We start from the raw sequence: 16382 nt of genomic DNA, 5'->3' as shown, positions 1-16382 counted from the left end.
TTTTCCCTACTTTCTTCAATTTAAGTCTGAATTTGGCAATAAGGATTTCATGATCTGAGCCACTTTGGCCATCTCATGCAAAGAGTTGACTCATTGGAAAAGACTCTGATGCTGGAAGGGATTGGGGGCAGGAGGAGAAGGGGACAACAGAGGATGAGATGGCTGGATGGTATCACCGACTTGATGGATGTGAGTCTGAACTCTGAGAGTTGGTGATGGATAGGGAGGCCTGGCATGCTGTGATTCATGGGGTCGCAAAGAGTCGGACACGACTGAGCGACTGAACTGAACTGAACTGATGTTAATCCCAAGCTCCTAATTATCCGTCCCCAACCACATTTCCCCTTTGGTAACCCTGAATTTGTTTTTGAAATCTGTGGGTCTGTTTCTATTTTGTAGATAGGTTCATTTGTATCATTTTTTAGATGAGATTCTGTATATGGATGATATCAATAATGGTATTTGTCTTTCTCTGACTTAGTATGACAATCTCTAGGTCCATCATGTTGCTGCATATGGCATTATTTGCTCTTTATTGTGGCTGAGTATTGGAGAAGGAAATGGCAACCCACTCCAGTGTTCTTGCCTGGAGAATCCCAGGGATGGAGAGCCTGGTGTGCTGCCATCTATGGGGTCGCACAGAGTTGGATACGACTGAAGCGACTTAGCAGCAGGAGCAGCAGTGGCTGAAAAATATTCCATTGTATACATGTTCTCATCGTTATTCATTCCTCTGTTGATAGACGTTTAGGTTGTTTCCATGTCTTGGCTGTTGTAAATGGTGCTCCAGAGAATAGGTACAGGTATGCGTATGGCTGAGTCCCTTAGCTGCGCACCTGAAACTATCACAACATTGCTAATAGGCTATTCTACAATATAAAACAGGTTAAAAAACGAAAATCGATTACAAAGGGAAAAAAAAATAGGCTGCTTGCAGAGTAGATCTTCTTTCCCACGAAGTGTGGCATGATGCAGTAACACCCCTTCCCTACATGCTCAGTGAAAACTCCTGGGCAAAATCGGCCTAAATATTTTGTTTTCAATGCTGGGAAGAAGAGCTGAGTAAAGAAAACAATGTAACGAGATTTGAATTTTTTTTCATGTAATGAGATAGGTAAAATATAGCTAAAAATAATATGTCTAAGCTCTAGGTCAGTAATTACATCATTGTGATTATCTGGTTCCTAAAATATTTTTTGTACAGTTCTTCTGTGTATTCTTGCCACCTCTTTTTAATATCTTCTGCTTCTGTTAGGTGCATACCATTTCTGTCCTTTATCGAGCCCATCTTTGCATGAAATGTTCCCTTGGTAACTCTAATTTTCTTGAAGAGATCTCTAGTCTTTCCCATTCTGTTGTTTGCCTCTATTTCTTTGCATTGATCGCTGAGGAAGGCTTTCTTATCTCTTCTTGCTATTCTTTGGAACTCTGCATTCAGATGCTTATATCTTTCCTTTTCTCTTTTGCTTTTCGCTTCTCTTCTTTTCACAGCTATTTGTAAGGTCTCCCCAGACAGCCATTTTGCTTTTTTGCATTTCTTTTCCATGGGGATGGTCTTGATCCCTGTCTCCTGTACAGTGTCACGAACCTCATTCCATAGTTCATCAGGCACTCTATCAGATCTAGGCCCTTAAATCTATTTCTCACTTCCACTGTATAATCATAAGGGATTTGATTTAGGTCATACCTGAATGGTCTAGTGGTTTTCCCTACTTTATTCAATTTAAGTCTGAATTTGGTAATAAGGATTTCATGATCTGAGCCACAGTCAGCTCCTGGTCTTGTTTTTGTTGACTATATGGAGCTTCTCCATCTTTGGCTGCAAAGAAATAATCAATCTAATTTCGGTGTTGACCATCTGGTGATGTCCATGTGTAGAGTCTTCTCTTGTGTTGTTGGAAGAGGGTGTTTGCTATGACCAGTGTATTTTCTTGGCAAAACTCTATTAGTCTTTGCCCTGCTTCATTCCATATTCGAAGGCCAAATTTGCCTGTTACTCCAGGTGTTTCTTGACTTCCTACTTTTGCATTCCAGCCCCCTATAATGAAAAGGACATCTTTTTTGGGTGTCAGTTCTAAAAGGTCTTGTAGGTCTTCATAGAACCGTTCAGCTTCAGCTTCTTCAGCATTTCTGGTTGGGGCATAGACTTGGATTACTGTGATATTGAATTATTTGCCTTGGAAATGAACAGAGATCATTCTGTCATTTTTGAGATTGCATCCAAGTACTGCATTACGGACTCTTTTGTTGACCATGATGGCTACTCCATTTCTTCTGAGGGATTCCTGTCCACAATAGTAGATATAATGGTCATCTGAGTTAAATTCACCCATTCCAGTCCATTTTAGTTTGCTGATTCCTAGAATGTAGCTGAATTCCTAGAATTCACGCTTGCCATCTCTTGTTTAACCACTTCCAATTTGCCTTGATTCATGGAACTGACATTCCAGGTTCCTATGCAATATTGCTCTTTGTAGCATTGGACCTTGCTTCTATCACCAGTCACATCCACAGCTGGATATTGTTTTTGCTTTGGCTCCATCCCTTCATTCTTTCTGGAGTTATTTCTCCACTGATCTCCAGTAGCATATTGGGCACCTACTGACCTGGGGAGTTCCTCTTTCAGTATCCTATCATTTTGCCTTTTCATACTGTTTATGGAGTTCTCAAGGCAAGAATACTGAAGTGGTTTGCCATTCCCTTCTCCGGTGGACCACATTCTGTCAGATCTCTCCACCATGACCCGCCCGTCTTGGGTTGCCCCATGGGCATGGCTTAGTTTCATTGAATTAGACAAGGCTGTGGTCCTAGTGTGATTAGATTGACTAGTTTCCTGTGAGTATGATTTCAGTGTGTCTGCCCTCTGATGCCCTTTTGCAACACCCACTGTCTTACTTGGGTTTCTCTTACCTTGGCATGGGGTATCTCTTCACAGCTGTTCCAGCAAAGTGCAGCCACTGCTCCTTACCTTGGAGAGGGGTGTCTCCTCACCGCTGCCCTTCCTGACCTTCAACGTGGGATAGCTCCTCTAGGCCCTCCTGCACATGCAGCCACCACTCCTTGGACGTGGGGTTGGTCCTCCTGGCCGCCACCCCTGGCCTCGGGTGTGGGGTTGCTTCTCCCGGCAGCTGCCCGTGGCCTCAGGTGTGGGGTAGCTCCTCCTGGCTGCCACCTCTGGCCTCGGGTGTGGGGCGTAGGGTAGCTCCTCTGGGCTGCTGCCCCTGACTCGGGCGTGGAGGCATGGGGTAGCTCCTCTCAGCCGCCACCCCTGACCTCGGACGCGGGGTAGCTCCTCTTGGCTGCCGCCCCTGACCTCGGATTTAGGTAGTTCTTCTCGGCGGTTCCTGCGCCGTCACAGCCTGGCACTCTTGGCCGCTGCCCCTGACCTCGGATGTGGGGTAACTCCTCTTGGCTGCCGCCCTTTGGGCATGGGGTCCTCCCGGCTTCTGCCCCTGACCTCGGATGTGGGGTAGCTCCTTCTCGGCCATGCTTAAGTGCGCCAGTCGCAGCCCTCCGCGCTTAAGTGCGCCGGTCGCAGCTGCCCACGACCCAGATAATCACGATGATGTGATCATTGACCTAGAGTCAGACATCCTGGAATATGAAGTCAAGTGGGCTTTAGAAAGCATCACTACGAACAAAGCTAGTGGAGGTAATAGAATTCCAGTTGAGCTCTTTCAGATCCTGAAAGATGATGCTGTGAAAGTGCTGCACTCAATATGCCAGCAAATTTGGAAAACTCAGCAGTGGCCACAGGACTGGAAAAGGTCAGTTTTCATTCCAATCCCAAAGAAAGGCAATGCCAAAAAATGCTCAAACTACTGCACAATTGCACTCATCTCACACGCTAGTCAAGTAATGCTCAAAATTCTCCAAACCAGGCTTCAGCAATATGTGAACCGTGAACTTCCTGATGTTCAAGCTGGTTTTAGAAAAGGCAGAGGAACCAGAGATCAAATTGCCAACATCCGCTGGATCATGGAAAAAGCAAGAGAGGTCCAGAAAAACATCTATTTCTGCTTTATTGACTATGCCAAAGCCTTTAACTGTGTGGATCACAATAAACTGTGGAAAATTCTGAAAGAGATGGGAATACCAGACCATCTGACCTCTATCTTGAGAAATCTATATGCAGGTCAGGAAGCAACAGTTAGAACTGGACTTGGAACAACAGACTGGTTCCAAATAGGAAAAGGAGTACGTCAAGGCTGTATATTGTCACCCTGCTTATTTACCTCATATGCAGAGTACATCATGAGAAACGCTGGGCTGGAAGAAGCACAAGCTAGAATCAAGATTGCTAGGAGAAATATCAATAACCTCAGATATGCAGATGACACCACCCTTACGGCAGAAAGCGAAGAGGAACTAAAAAGCCTCTTGATGAAAGTGAAAGAGGAGAGTGAAAAAGTTGGCTTAAAGTTCAACATTCAGAAAACGAAGATCATGGCATCCAGTCCCATCACTTCATGGGAAATAGATGCAGAAACAGTGGAAACAGTGTCAGACTTTATTTTTCTGAGCTCCAAAATCACTGCAGATGGTGACTGCAGCCATGAAATTAAAAGACGCTTACTCCTTGGAAGGAAAGTTATGACCAACCTAGATAGCATATTCAAAAGCAGAGACATTACTTTGCCAACAAAGGTCCATATAGTCAAGGCTATGGTTTTTCCAGTGTTCATGTATGGATGTGACAGTTGGACTGTGAAGAAAGCTGAGCGCTGAAGAATTGATGCTTTTGAACTGTGGTGTTGGAGAAGACTCTTGAGAGTCCCTTCGACTGCAAGGAGATCCAACCAGTCCATTCTGAAACAGATCAGCCCTGGGATTTCTTTGGAAGGAATGATGCTAAAGCTGAAACTCCAGTACTTTGGCCACCTCATGCGAAGAGTTGACTCATTGGAAAAGACTCTGATGCTGGGAGGGATTGGGGGCAGGAGGAGAAGGGGACGACAGAGGATGAGATGGCTGGATGGCATCACTGACTCGATGGATGTGAGTCTGAGTGAACTCCGGGAATTGGTGATATAGAGGGAGGCCTGGCATGCTGGGATTCATGGGGTCGCAAAGAGTCAGACACGACTGAGTGACTGAACTGAACTGAAAGCATAAGACTTGAAGAATACAACTCTCTTTATTAATCTAACTTTTAATTAGACTAATCTTCCTCCTTTGGTTTCAAATTGTCCTGATCCTCTTCTGAAGATGTTAACTCTCTACGCCCTTCATGTGTAGACAATTTTAACTTTTAAAAGCAGCTGGACGAAATAAATATGGATCTGTCGAGGACAGGTTATATACATAATAAATATGTCATGTCAAGCTTTCCTACCATTTACCAACTTGTTAATTGTTCTTTTAAAAAAATGGCACAATTGGCACCAGAACACTGAAAAAACAAGGAGATGACATTGCTGAGTCTGGAACTTCAGGCTTCTCATCCTTTATAACTCCTCTGAAGGTTATTAACAAGATTATAATTTTAATCGCCGGCCATGCTTTGCCACTCTGCATCTTTACTGTAGGTTTATGGATGTTCATAATTTCCTTGCTTAACTACTATCATAGGAAGCAAATTCTGTTCACCTCAAATATCCTGTTCACTCCCCATCAGTCAGGGCCCAGGCCAGGTCCCAGCCCCTTCCAGACCTGTCCTTCTCTCCCGACCACACTAGCTCACATTTATGCAACTTCTCCTAAATTCCTGCAACTCTCTCTTTGGTATCACTGAAAATTCAAAAGTTAGCACTCGACATTGTCATTTATATATACATATTAAAAATAAACATATATAAAATACAGTAGGTAAGTGATATGTAAAATATATATAACGTAAATAGAGTCCCATGCAATAAAGAATTCCATTGAATTGATTCCAGATGACTTGGTGTATTTTTTCTTGTCCTCTACTTGTATGATATTCATCTGAAATTCAATTAGTATTATTAGAACTACAAGAAATAGACGAATAGGATCTTATCTCCTGGATTTCCCTGTCAGTACTTTAATCCATGTTCCCTGGTCTCTTGTTCCCTTGAGCTCTCCTTTCTCTTTTGTCTCCAAATTTTTATTCTTTTATAGGTTTGTCTACAATATTTTCACTTTAACTTTTTTTCTGAACTATGTTTCATTACTTCCATTCCTTACTTGTATAATGTTTCTCAGAAGCACAAGTACACACCCACAAGTGCCCACATCAGCTCTGTGTTTAGGTGCTGTTTGACTGGGCTGTCTCTGTGTTTGACTCACAGTTTCATATTCCACAATGTTACCCCATGCCAGGAGAGGCAACTATTTTCCTGTCTGCTTCTCATTTTGACCCACATCACACAAAAATGTAGCAAAAGGAAGGGTCGCAGGCAGACCATCTGAATGCTTTAAGATGCTGGCCTTTCCTAGAACCACCTAGAACCACTTTGAACAAATTTGCTGTCAAAATAACTATACTGCCCAAAGCAATCTGCAGATTGAATGCCTCACCTTTCCAATGATGTTTTTCACATAACTAGAACAAAAAATTTTACAGTGTGAATGGGAAAAAAAGACCCCAAATAGCCAAGCAATCTTGAGAAAGAAAAGCAAGAGCTGACAGAATCAGGTTCCCTGACTTCAGACTACCAGTCAGTTCAGTTCAGTCACTCAGTCATGTCCGACTCTTTGCAACCCCATGAATCACAGCACGCCAGGCCTCCCTGGCCATCACCAACTCCCAGAGTTTACCCAAACTCATGTCCATCGAGTCAGTGATGCCATACAGCCATCTCATCCTCTGTCGACCCCACACGGCATGGCTTAGTTTCATTGAGTTAGACAAGGCTGTGTTAGTTACAAGCTAAAGTAATCAAGACACTGGTTCTGGCACAGAAACAGAAATGTATTGAATAGAGCAATGGAACAAGATACAAAGTCCAGAGAGAAACCAATGCACCTACGGTCAAGTGATCTAGGACAAAGGAGGCAAGACTATACAATGGAGAAAAGACAGCCTCTTGAATAAGTAGTGCTGATAAAAATGGACAGCTACAAGCATAAGAATGAAATTACCATACTCCCTAACATACACAAAAATAATCTCAAAAGAAATTAAAGACCTTAGAAAAGGCGGAGGAACCAGAGATCAAATTGCCAACATCCGCTGGATCATCGAAAGAGAGTTCCAGGAAAACATCTATTTCTGCTTTATTGACTATGCCAAAGCCTCTGACTGTGTGGATCACAATAAACTGTGGAAAATTCTGAAAGAGATGGGAATACCAGACCACCTGACCTGCCTCTTGAGAAACCTATATGCAGGTCAGGAAACAACAGTTAGAACTGGACATGGAACAACAGACTGGTTCCAAATAGGAAATGAGTACGTCAAGGCTGTATATTGTCACCCTGCTTATTTAACTTATATGCAGAGTACATCATGAGAAACGCTGGGCTGGAAGAAGCACAAGCTGGAATCAAGATTGCCAAGAGAAATATCAATAACTTCAATATGCAGATGATACCACCCTTATGGCAGAAAGTGAAGAAGAACTAAAAAGCCTCTTGATGAAAGTGAAAGAGGAGAGTGGAAAAGTTGGCTTAAAGCTCAACATTCAGAAAACAAAGATCATGGCATCTGGTCCCATCACTTCATGGCAAATAGATGGGGAAACAGTGCCAGACTTTATTTTTCTGAGCTCCAAAATCACTGCAGATGGTGACTGCAGCCATGAAATTAAAAGATGCTTACTTCCTGGAAGAAAAGTTATGACCAACCTAGATAGCATATTCAAAAGCAGAGACATTACTTTGCCAACAAAGGTCCATATAGTCAAGGCTATGGTTTTTCCAGTGGTCATGTATGGATGTGAGAATTGGACTGTGAAGAAAGCTGAGTGCCGAAGAATTGATGCTTTTGAACTGTGGTGTTGGAGAAGACTCTTGAGAGTCCCTTCGACTGCAAGGAGATCCAACCAGTCCATTCTGAAACAGATCAGCCCTGGGATTTCTTTGGAAGGAATGATGCTAAAGCTGAAACTCCAGTACTTTGGCCACCTCATGCGAAGAGTTGACTCATTGGAAAAGACTCTGATGCTGAGACGGATTGGGGGAAGGAGGAGAAGGGGACGACTGAGGATGAGATGGCTGGATGGCATCATGGACTCGATGGACATGAGTTTGAGTGAACTCCGGGAGTTGGTGATGTACAGGGAGGCCTGGCGTGCTGGGATTCATGGGGTCGCAAAGAGTCAGACACGACTGAGCGACTGAACAGAACTGAACTGAGCTGAAATATAAGAACAGACCCCACAAAACTCTTAGAGGAGAACATAGGCAGAGTACTCTCTGACATAAATCACAGCAGTATGTTTTTTCACTCACCTCTTAGAATAATGAAAATAAAAACAAAAATAAGCCAATGGGATCCAATTAAACTTTGCTTCTGCACATCACAGGTAATCATAAACAAGACAGAAGAAAACCCACAGAATGGGGGGACAATATTCTGAAATGATGCAAATGACAAAGGATTAATCTCCAAAATATTCAAACAGCTCAAGGAGCTAAATATCAAAATACAAACAACCCAATCAATAAATGAATGTAAGATCTAAGTGGACTTTTCTCTATAGAATACTGACAGATGATCAAAAAGCACATGAAAGGATGCTCATAAAGGATGCTCCACATCACTAATAATTAGAGAAATGCAGAAATACTACGATGAGGTATCATTTCACACCAATCAGAATAGCCACCATCAAAAAACCTACAAATAATAAATGCTGGAGAGAGTGTGGAGAAAAGGGAACCCTCCTACACAGCTTATGGAATGTAACTAGGGTACACCCACTGTGGAGAACTCTATGGAAATTTCTTTAAAAACTAAATATAGACTTGCCATCATATGATTCAGCAATCCCACTCCTGGGCATATATCCAGAGAAAACCAGACTTCAAAAAGATGCAAGCACCTCAATGTTCCAAATTGGGAAAGGAGTCCATCAAGGCTGTATATTGTCACCCTACTTATTGAACTTACATGCAGAGTACATCATGCAAAATGCCAGACTGGAGGAAGCACAAGTTGGAATCAGGATTGCAGTGAGAAAACCTCAGATACGCAGATGACACCACCCTTATGGCAGAAGTGAAGAACTAACGAGCCTCTTGATGAAAGTGAAAGAGGAGAGTGAAAAAGTTGACTTAAAGTTCAACATTCAAAAAACTAAGATCATGGCCCAGTGACAACCAGTAACAACCAACAAGAAAGGAGAAGCCACATTTTGTTTGTTTTTGCATCTCTCACATCCAGCACAGAGACTAGACTCTGAAATTGGTTGGTTTTGGTTATGCGACTTTTGAAGGACATGATACGCATTGAATATCTGAGATGGGGGAATATGACACACAGATTATTTCAAGAAATAAATTTTTTTCAATATGTAAATTATGTTTTTTTTTAAATTTTAAAATTGAACTATAGTTGGTTTAAAATATTGTGTTAGTGTCAGTTCTCCAGCATAGTGATTCAGTATTTTTGCAGATTTTACTCCAATACAGTTTATTACAAGATATGGCTATAATTCCCTGTACTATACAGTATAGCCTCATTGCTTATCATTTTATACCTAGTAGTTTGAATCTGTTAATGCCGTACTCCTAATTTGTCCCTCCCCCTTTAGAAGAGAGATTTTTGTAGACTTCTCAGCCTAGGCGAGTTACGAAAGAAAAGCTCCTAACTAGGAATCTTCCCTCTGCCTCTTGAATCTATTAAAAATAAAGGGGGACACACTAAAAAGAAGAACTAATGAGAATGGAGTTGGACCCTTTGGGGACCTCCCCATATACCCTCCCACTAGTTTGTAGAAAAGCTTTAGCCTCCAAGGCTTTGCCAGAGTCCCAAGGAGCAAACGTAATTAGAGAAGTGAGAAGATGCTGAGACAAATGAAAACAGTTGAGCAAGACAAAATAACAATAGTTAAACCTTCAAACAAACTCAAGGACCTTTAACTCTTCCTCAAGAGCTGCAGAGAACTTTCGGAGCCATATCCATGAGTTCTTCTGCAGATACTGACACTGGCCCCAGGTGGAAGAAGTTAACTGCATGCTGTCTACACCTATGCTTACCCCAGACCAGTTGAAACTTGGTCATGGCTGATGATACTGATTCCTGAAACCACCCAGTTAGCTACCACCAACCAATCCAGAAAGAGGTACACCAGCCATCAGCACCTCACATCCAGACCCCAAACGTTGCATTTCAGAACCCTTCCCTGAATTTGGGGGAGAATAGATACATGTATATATATGGTGGAGTCACTGTCTGTGCCCCTGAAACTATCACCCTTTTCTTCATCGGCTCTGCTCCAATATAAAATAAGTTTTTTGAAAAAATGGGTTTTGTCCTTAGCAAACCTAAGTCACATATTTTTCTTCATTCTACTTTACCAAGAAGTGCATTTATTTTTTTGAAAATATTCTAACTATCAGGAAAGGTTTAATATTTTGTTAATTCTCTCATAAACCAGCCTACCCTCCTTGGAAAGAAAACATTAACGGTTTAATATAAAACGTGGGGACATATATTTCTACACTGCTATCTGTATACCTACTCCTGTGTGTGAGTTTATGTGTGTCTATATCTAGCTATTTCTCCCTACCGGAAATACGCTGTGCAACATTTTGAAGCTTGCTTTGCTTTAACAATAAACTCCTGACGTTAAAAACAACATCAACAGCAACAATAAAACCCTTCCCTGGAAGCCATCAGAGAGTTTGTGTCTTTGGAGAAGGAGCCCTCTGTTCTTGCCTGGCCTCGCAATGGGCACCTTGGAATAAACACCACAATTTCCTTCATCACATCTGGTGTCAGCAGATTGGTTTGACTGTGCATTGGGCAAATGGATTCAGGTTTGGTTGGGTAACAAAATCTATCCAACTCCTGCAGGAGGACAGGAGGCAATGTATAGGTTGTGTTCTAGGTTCTCCATAAAACCTAGCCAGGAACTGGAGAAATACTAGATGATTTCAATATTCTCCTTAAAATTGATAGTTAAAACAACTGTCTAGTGTGAGGGTTCATTTATGTGTCGATTTGGTTCGCTTATGATCCCAGCTGTTTGGTCAGTTTAGATGTTTTTGTGAAGATATATTTCAGATATGATTAGTATTTAAATCTGTAACTGAAAGGGAAAGAAGTACAATTCAAGAAAGAGTGATTCAGGTTAAACTGAAAGTCTTCTGAGAAAGAGAGGCGAGGGCTTATGAAGACAAAAAGCCACAGGTTGTCAAAAACTGCCTGATGAGAACTGTGACTGACCCTCATGCGAGTCAGGAAATATTTGGCCTCACAGAAGCACAAGGTATACAGGGCAGGCATGGTCCAAGAAGTAGCTTGAATTTCTGGCAGATGTTCTGGAGGACTTCCAAAATGGAAAAGAAATGATCTGAAGCTCAGGTTGCCTCTAGGCTGAAACGTGCATATGCCACACTCCTTAATGGCCTCCCAGCTCTGTTTCAGAGAGCTCTTTAGGGAGCATTGTTGTCATTCAGTCACTAAGTCACGTCCACCTCTTTGTAACCCCATGGACTGTAGCACACCAGGCTTTCCTGTCCATCACTATCTCATGGAGTTTGCTCAAATTAGGGAGAATTACTGACTCCATGATTTTTATTCAACGAATGGCACTATGAAATCTGTCTCTGACTTCTGCTGAAGTGAACAACCGTAATAGGGAAGAACCTTTTGTATTCTGTTACAAGTGCAGCACTAACAGGATGTTGTCCGTAAGCTTAAATTATACACAGTGGCTCAGCACTGGGAGCCCTGCTTCCCACATAATGAGCATTAAGATAAAATACCTGTATTTAGCTCCAAGGAAACATCCTGACCAAGCCCAGCTGTCAATGACTGCAGGAAGGGAATTAACACAACCCCTTCAGAGGCTGATGGGAACCAGGAAGGGTTTGGCTTTACTCTTTCTCCTTTTAGTGTAAAACAAGCCTGAATTTTAACTCAGCCAAGATGGATCTTGGGGACATGAGTCCGCCATTTTACCTTGATCTACCAGCTTTCCAAACAAAGTTGCTGTTGCTTGCCCCAACAACTCGTCTCCTGATTTATCAGCCTATCCTCCAGGAAGCGATGCGGCTGGGTAACACAGTGACCCTACCTATGTCTAAGGCCTTCAGGTGAGCATCAGCTCACTGGCTGGTGCTGCTGTATGGATCACAGTTTGCCAGAGATCTCTTCCTTGCAGACGAGGCAAAGCCTATGCCAGTTGTAAATTAGCATAGCTCCCTGTACTCAGGTGTGTGCTGTTGAGGAGAGCAAAAACTTTACCCTTCTAGATTCATCTGGTGGATTGAGAATCAACATAACATGAGACAGATTAACAGGAAGAAAAGCAAACAAGAGGTTAACAACATGTATATTTCTGTACATATGGGTGAGAACCAGAAAACCTGAGTAACTCATCAGAATGGTTGAAACCCTCACCTTAAATGCCATCTTCAGCTAGAGACAGAGGAGGATGTTGTGGGTAGTGGTTTGGGACTAGAATGTGGAGGAAGGTGATTCACATGGAGATGGAAAAGCAAGTGTTTGGAACTCTCTGTAAATATTTGCAGTTCCCCTGACCACACCTGGCCCACATTTTTTCTCAGTATCTCTCATAGTAGCTGTCTTCCTGGGCCAGCCCCTTTATCTAAACTATTCAACATTTAAGGAGGCGGTCAAAAGAAAGGCTTTGAGTCTTTTGTTTCTTAAAAATATTCTGCCTAAAATCATTCTCTTGCCAAAGAGACACATTTTGGGGTGACAAATTTTGCTTCCCTACAATACCCTGGATTAGGTAGAAAAGGTTAATATGGAAACCCAAGGAGGAAGCCACCTGCTTCCCAAAATAGTCCCGAAAGTTTGGGGGGGACTTGCTTAGATGCCTGAATCTAAGTCTTGGGGGACTTCGGCTGAGACCAATTTCTTTTGCTAGGTAAGGGTCTTGCTGATTAAACATTGCCTAAGACAAGCCAAAAGGATTTGGTGCCTATCAACTTCAAGTTTCCTTGGACTGGTTACAGTGGCTGAATTGCGGTCTAAAACTCTTTAGGAACAAGTGGGGAAACTGTGGGGAAATAAGCTTCCCTGGGGTTTCTCAGAGGCTCTTTGTCTCTCACACCTCCAGCCATTCATCTAATTAATTGCTCCAACCTGAAAGGATTCATAGTCTAATCTCCCCAAGGAGACTAAATATTATAGCTCAGGGTAGGTCCCCCGAAGGCGCTCTGTCTCATTGAGAATTTATATTTCAAGGAGGGATGAGGCCAAGATCTGGCTCCTTGAGAGATTTTGTTACCAGCAAAGCCTATGAACAGTTACCAGGTTAAAAAAAAAAAAAAAAAAAAAAGGAAAGAAAAAAACAACTTAGGAATAAAAATACTAACCTCCTTTCCCTTATGCTTAGTCTGGTTTCTCTTGCTCACAAGGTGATACCTGCAGAGGCCTTGCTCCCAGCCTTTCAAACCGCAGTTCCTGGTGTGAACCTGCTTGGTGGACCCTTCTGCTTGGGGGAGAGGGGCCGTGTGCATAGACGCTGCACAGGACACCTTAATGCAAGATGGCAACGAGCCCTGTGAGCCCCATTACCTGGAGCAGCTGCGCCTGTCTCTGCTCCCAGAGCCCTCCAACTCCACCCCCGCCCTGCTGACCAGAGCCCTGTGGAGCAGCCCCGCCCATGGCCTATTGGAGAGCCTGGGCTGCACAGCGGGGCGCCCACCTTTCAGTTCCCTTGCGCCTCAACACAATAATTCCATTGGCAGAGCAACACTTGGCAGATGACCCTTTTTGGGTGGGTAACAGCTTTACTTACATATCAAAGGCCAGAGTAAGGAGGAGCTCCTTCCCAGGAGAGGAGAAGGCCCTTCTCAGCAGCAGGGACAAGGTTTCCTGCCGTCCTGCACCTGCTGGTGTGGAATAACTGACCTGCTCTCAGCACACGGCCCCAGGTGCAGTCCTGGGCGAGGGGGCAACGCCTGGATGTTTCCTGTGAGATCTTTAGTAAGAACTGTGTCTCTGACCGCAATAACCTGTCCGTGCCTTCAGGATAAAAGGAATGAATACTGAAAGCCCAGCCAAAAGAGAGTGTCTCAAAGAAGTGAGTGACAGTGAACACCAAGAGGAAGGAGAAATTCAGACAAACAAGGACTGGAAAGGTGTGGCTTTGATTCAGCGACGTGGAAGTCATCAGTGGCTTGGGAGCAGTTTTGAGGGAAAGAGAGGGATGACAGTCTAGAGTTGCTAGAGATACAGGCAAACCTTTCAAGAAGTTTGTTGTGGGACCTAAGATTGTCTGGGATGAGTGAGGGGAACAGTAGGGTGAGAAATTTATAGAAAGAAGACCTGAAATCATCATCAGAAGATACAAATTAAGGAAATAAAGTAGCAGGGTCACTGGGCAGTGCAGCAAGAGACGTGTGGAGTGAGGCGGGAGAAGGATCAGCAGTCTCACATGAAACTGGAGTTCTGCCCAGTCAGACACTGAGAGGACAGAAGGAAAAGGGGATCAGGATTAAGTGAGCATTAGTAACTTGTCAGCTCTTGGAATTGTGGAGGAAAACACTTCTTCCACCCGCTTAGGTTCAGTGTTTGGGAATCTGCAAATTAAATGTTAAAAGCAGATAACCATGAGAAAAAATACTTAATGGCTTTCTAGCAGTCATGTACACATGTGACATTTGGACCATAAGGCTGAGCACCGAAGAATTCATGTTTTCAAACTGTGGTGCTGGAGAAGACTCTTGAGAGTCCCTTGGACAGCAAGGAGAACAAACCAGTCAATCTTAAAAGAAACCAACCCTGAATATGTTCATTGGAAGGACTGATGCTAAAGCTCCAATACTTTGGCCACCTGATGTAAAGAGCCAACTTATTGGAAAAGACTCTGATGCTGGGAAAGATTGAGGGCCGGAGGAAAAGTGGGCGACTTTTTGGTTAGATGAGATGGTTAGATGGCATCTTCGACTCAATGGACATGAATATGAGCAAACTCTGGGAGATGGTGACAGATAGGGAATCCTGGCGTGTTGCAGTCCATGAGGTCACAAAGAGTTGGACACAACTGATCGAGTGGACTATAACAACAACATACAAAGCTTCACACAGAAATGTGACTTGAAGCGGAGGCTACAACTGGGAGTTGATATACTACTTAATAAATGACAGGGAGTAGGAGATAAAAGCATCTTCCGAAAAACAGGTGACTTGGCGGGGAGGGGCACTTACGGGAGAACAAATAACATTTCGGAAAGATAAATGGTACTTTAGGAGGATATATGGGAGATAGGGGAGTTTTGTGAAAATGTCTGGTGCTTGGAACTTTTCCCTAATTTTAAGACTTTTTCCAAAAATCAAACAACAATAGGTAGGTTGATAGGTAAAGAAAAGGTGAAAAGTCTTCGGCAAGTCTTATTTATCTATGGGGAACTTTTCTCTAATTTTAAGACTCTTTCCAAAAGTAAATCAAAAGTCAATTAAAATGGACTCAAATGCATTCCTTTTTAGAGCTGAATAATACACAACTTCTTTATCCATTCATCTGTTGATGGACATTTAGGTTGCTTCCATGCCCTAGCTAGTGTAAATGCTGCTGCTGCTGCTGCTGCTAAGTCGCTTCAGTCGTGTCCGACTCTGTGCGACCCCAGAGATGGCAGCCCACCAGGCTCCCCCGTCCCTGGGATTCTCCAGGCAAGAACACTGGAGTGGGTTGCCATTTCCTTCTCCAATGCATGAAAGTGAAAAGTGAAAGTGAAGTCGCTCAATCGTTCCCAACTCTTAGCGACCCCATGGACTGCAGCCTACCAGGCTCCTCTGTCCATGGATTTTCCAGGCAAGAGTACTGGAGTTGGGTGCCATTGCCTTCTCCGATTGTTAATGCTAGAAAATACACAGAATGAAAAGAATGAAAGAAATCCATAGACTTTTTTTTAAAGCTACGGACATAACTGCAATGAACACTGGGGTACATGTGTTTTTTTTGGAATTTGCTGTATGATGCAGAGAACCCAAAGCTGGTGATTTGTGACAAACTAGAGGGTGGTTCAGGAAGGAGGGTTCATATGTATATCTATGGCTGATTCAGGTTGATGTATGGCAGAAACCATCACAATGTTGTAAAGTAATTATCATCTGATTAAAAATAAAAATTAGGACAAGTTAACTCATTTAAAAGGCAAAAACTTAGGCAAATCTTATTTCCCATGAGGAAAGATCTATGAATCAGTGTTCAAAGTTACATATAGTAAGTTTTATGCCACTATTAACAGTTATAATACCTCAAAACATTGACAGTAGCCATAACAGCAGAAGCTACATCTTTAGGTCTATGTATAGTGATAAAAACGGGAAA

The 16382-nt window shown here is 42.9% G+C and overlaps 1 long non-coding RNA gene across 3 annotated transcripts in view; it reads left to right on the top strand.

Moving 5' to 3' along the window:
• The window catches only part of LOC139186654 (uncharacterized), an 85827-nt gene that overhangs the window by 10446 nt on the left and 58999 nt on the right, over positions 1-16382 (top strand). The window contains exon 3 of one of the 3 annotated variants that reach the window (XR_011570324.1): positions 3882-9427. The exons of 1 other annotated variant lie outside the window; for it this stretch is intronic. This is a non-coding gene — a long non-coding RNA (uncharacterized lncRNA). Of the gene's footprint in view, positions 1-3881; positions 9428-16382 lie in introns of those variants that run through there. One more of the 3 variants, XR_011570323.1, reaches the window with a different exon arrangement.

This window comes from Bos indicus, chromosome 13 (genome assembly GCF_029378745.1).
Source record: "Bos indicus isolate NIAB-ARS_2022 breed Sahiwal x Tharparkar chromosome 13, NIAB-ARS_B.indTharparkar_mat_pri_1.0, whole genome shotgun sequence".
Classification (NCBI taxonomy): domain Eukaryota; kingdom Metazoa; phylum Chordata; class Mammalia; order Artiodactyla; family Bovidae; genus Bos; species Bos indicus.
Note: the sequence above shows the minus strand (reverse complement) of the source record. Positions and strands in the feature narration are given on the sequence as shown.